This window comes from Felis catus, chromosome B2, assembly GCF_018350175.1.
Source record: "Felis catus isolate Fca126 chromosome B2, F.catus_Fca126_mat1.0, whole genome shotgun sequence".
Classification (NCBI taxonomy): Eukaryota; Metazoa; Chordata; class Mammalia; order Carnivora; family Felidae; genus Felis; species Felis catus.
In genome coordinates this window covers 132913460-132917674 of record NC_058372.1, presented here as the reverse complement: position 1 = coordinate 132917674, position 4215 = coordinate 132913460, and the positions used below count along the sequence as shown (strand labels likewise).

At 40.9% G+C, this 4215-nt stretch overlaps 1 long non-coding RNA gene across 2 annotated transcripts; it reads left to right on the top strand.

The window, feature by feature from the left end:
- Positions 1–1828: 1828 nt before the first annotated feature.
- Positions 1829–3814, top strand: LOC123385676. Of its 2 annotated transcripts, none has more exons than XR_006598634.1 (3): positions 1829–1905; positions 2457–2516; positions 2926–3212. It is a non-coding gene; the product is annotated as an uncharacterized LOC123385676 (long non-coding RNA). The 2 variants fall into 2 exon arrangements; XR_006598635.1 differs by lacking the exon at positions 2926–3212 and adding an exon at positions 3553–3814 and having other exon boundaries at positions 1858–1905.
- The last annotated feature ends 401 nt before the right edge of the window (positions 3815–4215 follow it).

Genomic DNA, 4215 nt, shown 5'->3' with positions numbered 1-4215 from the left:
GGATTTAGGAAATCAGCAGTCCCAAAAGTTTTAAAACTTTTTATACTCCAGGAAGCATTTTCTTCAAGTGAAATTTCATCACAATTTTCAGCAAAGGAAAGTTGGTCTGGTTGAAGTGGTTGTTCAGGAGACAAAAGTGTCTCCCGTGAGCCTTCTCCACTGTATTTACATGCACACTCACAGAACACCAAGTTTTAAAAACTGAGCTCGGGCCCCACCATTCATTTTACAGAAAGACAACCGAGGTGGTAAATCCAAGGTGATAGGTAAGTTGGGAGGCCAAGATTGTCTGGCTCCTGATTTGGCACACATTCCCCTACATTTCCTCAATTTTCCTCTAGATGAAACTGACCTACAATTTTTCTGCTCATGCCTTGGAATAGGATTCCTCTAGATTGACTCCCTGAGTTTATCATTTCCCGATGCCTGGTTTCACTGTCCCTCCCCCTCTCCTCCCCGCCCCTTTTTCCTTTATTCGTTCCTTTCTCCCTTCCAGCTTTATAAATAAACGTGTTTTTCACACTCCCTTGTATTTGTTTAACTTCCCAAGGCCTTAAGTTGGCAGACGCCTGACCTTGGGCTTCTAAGTTATGCTTCCACTCAATGAGACAAATCAATGTCTATTTGCACTCCGGGCTAATTTGTCCTGAATGTATTCAGAATGCATTTACTTGTCCTAATTCCTTTAACCCACCTCATTTTCCTACATTCCTTTCCCTGATCAAGGAAGATGATCTGATTAGGGTTTCTGCTGAAAGCAGCCCTGTGGTCTCTAAAAGTCCCTTTGATACCCTTGTGGGTGAGGATGATTGGCATTAATAATATCCCCCATTCGGCTCCTTTGTATACTGTCAGCAGCAGCTGAGGCTGCTTCGAAATCCACTGCTGCATGTTTTGAGACCTGCCAAGGAAACAGCAACATGCCAGCATACCTGGCAGGAACGTGAGCCTGGTCCTGATGGATGAGTGTGCATATCACAGCTGAGAGAACCATAATAACACAACAGTGATAACCCCGGATTATCTATTGCAAGGCCATAGCGCACTCTTCCCACACGGCCTTAGCCACCAATGTAATGAGACACGAATGAATGACGAGCAAAGAAAGAACTTGGGCTGCCTTAATTCAGGAGTTGCCAACTGTCTTTTGTTTTTTGGTTTTGGTTTTTCTATGCCGCAGGTAAATATAAGAGAGAAAGAGAGAAGACGTTAGATTAAAAATATGAAAACTAATTCTTACCCCATCCTCGTGGAACTCTGTGGGCGGAGCTCATGACCTTCTCTGGAGTAAAGCATGTGTGAGGACGTTGAAGAACCGTTAGGAGAATATTCTGGAGCAGGAGAGGCTTCCCAAGATGGACGCTGCCCTTTAAAAAAGCCCACCGAGCCTGGCTGGACATTAGATACACATCTGTTCCTTACAGCTCTGCGTTGTCAGAAATGATCTTTCTGGTCATGCTAGCCATGGAGGACTTTACTTCACCATACTCTAGCAGGAGGCCCGAATGAGTGGAGGGTGGAGAGACAGTGCAAAGAGGCCAGAAATTGCTCTAATTTCCTAATCCAATGCATTCTGACCACTAAACTCAATAGGAATCTATTCACTGGAAGCAAGAGAACACAGTCGCCCACCATGGAGCCACAGGTATTTCTAATACGCACATTAACTATAGTAAGACCGCAGCTAGCAACACACATTTAAAAGCGATGCATGGCATATTCTGTGCAAGTTCTGCGTTCCCTGAACAAAAACGTTGCCATGGAAACCCCTACCATAAGGCAGGTGTAGTTGTGCAAAGGACTATGGGCTATGAAATCAGGTTCCCATGGCAACATTTTTGTTCAAAGCCTGAAGAATCTTAAATACACGTGCCAATACATTTTATTACCCAGCAGGATACACAGGTGGGATTAATAAAGCTCAATATTTGCTCAACTAAAAGTTGGAATCGTGGTAAAAATAAATGAATTAGAACCAGCTCCTATGGATAGCTTACAGAAACAATTTGGGGTTCTGACACTGCTTCCACATGAATAAGTAAGTGTACGTGACATATTAATAGGTTACTTGCTTTCATTAAATTCGTCAGGCAGGGAGATCTCCACCAAAATGACGAGATTTTAAAATGTGAAATCTATCTTCAACTCACAATTCACTGACGAGATTAAATCACTCAAGCTTACCGAAGGAAATTAAGATCATACTATCCACCTGTAATAGAACAAATTATTATGGTGGCCAAACAGCTAAAGGAAAAAACGTCAGGCTGATTCATCTATATTATGTGAGCTCCTGCTAATAAAATGTGCCAGTTGGGATATTTATGATAATTGCCATTTCTAGAGCCTCAAAACATTCATATAAATATGCCAAGAACCAAATTAAGAAAAGCTTCTTCCTTTATCTTTTACAAATAATCCAGAAAGTAATCATCATTCATTATAATATATTTCAGAAAATGTATAAAGAAGATACACTACAAAAGGCAAAGAAATGATCACATCGAGATGCTTGGGTAAGTTTTTAAAAGAAGAACTTATTTTTCATTATCATCTCGCATCTTCTAGCTCCATAAAACCTCAAAATCGAGTTGATAAAATCACAGTGCGCACTCTAGGAGGTCAGAAACTGTGGCTAGTTTTGCTCATCATTGCTCTGCACAGTGCCTGGAACATATTAAACATCCAATAGATACGTGTCGAATGACTGAATGAAACACATTATGAATTCAGGTAACAACGCGTCTTAGGTGGCCAATGGTATCTTTCGCAAAATTATAAAAGTAAAAATTAGGTGATTCAAATGAAATTTTCCCGTTAGTTCACATTTTAAGTTTAGAAATGCATTGTCATCCTTTTCGATTGCTTTGCAATTAGTATTAGCTCCCAAACCTTTACCCATTTTTCCTCTTTTTTTTCCCCCAGCCATTGAGCAAGTGGTTACCGATCTACAATCAAACATATAAATGCACCAGGGCAGCGGGGACCTTTTTATAAAATAAATCACACATTCTTTAAAATGCAATGAACCAACTCCTAGTTTGCCAGTTTTGTAAGTTTTTTTTTCATATTAGGTTCTGCTGTTGCTGTTTCAAGTGGCACATCTGTTATCACTTGTATATTAAACTCTCATCTTTTGAACAATTTTTTTAATTAATTTTTTTTCTTAGAGAGCTCATGAGCAGGGGAGAGAAGCAGAGGGAGGGAGAGAGGTGGGGGGGGGAAGAGAGAGAGAGAGAGAGAGAGAGAGAGAGAGAGAGAGAGAGAGAGAATCCCAAGTAGGGTCCATGCTTAGCCTAGAGCCCAACATGGGGCTTGATCCCACAACCCTGAGGTCATTCCCTGAGCCAAAACCAAGAGTTGAACACTCGACCGACTCAGTCACCCAGACACCCCTCAAAAAAATGTCATAGAATTTCCTATAGTTCCCCAAAGAGGTTGAGAATTTAACGTCTTAGAATGTAGCCATAGTTATTTGCCTCATTTCTAAAATGTCATGTATTAGAAATATGTTAAGAGAGATCAATGTATCATAACTTTTCAAAACTATAGGTCAGCTGTATCTTAAAGACACAGAATTCAAAAACTAGAAGACATCTCTGAGACATTGCAGAATTTCAGCATGCTTAAGTGTTGAAGGTGGCCAGGCACAGAGCACTGTGGAAATCCATCTGGCTGTGAAGCTGTCCCACAGCCTTGTCCAAGAGTCCCTGCTCAGCTGAGAGCCCTTGGGTAAGTCACAGCCCTCCATAAGCCTAAACTGTTACAATTTAAAATGTAAATAAAGCAACACTCAAAGTAGAGTGGTTTTGTGAGCATCAAATGAGTTGATGTGTTAAAGCACCTCACGGGATTCTATTTTTTACCTCTAAGTCCATGTTACTGTAACTACTATTATCATTTTATTCAAAGTTCCTAAGTATTAAATAACCTAAGAAGTAATCATCATGCTTAAGGTTTAAGAAATAGCATCGAGCAGTCAACCAATATTCATTTCTCTATGGCATCAATTTCCATTTCCAGTGTCCAATTCTTTTCTCAAAGGGAGGGATCCAGGCAAGTTCCTTCACTGACACTTCAATCCCAAAGAGTGGGAGTAGATTAAGCATCTGACTCTTGATTTCACTGTAGGTCATGATCTCACGGTTTCTGAGATTGAGCCCTGTGTCCGGCTCTGCACAGACAGCCCAGAGCCTGCTTGGGATTCTCTCTCCC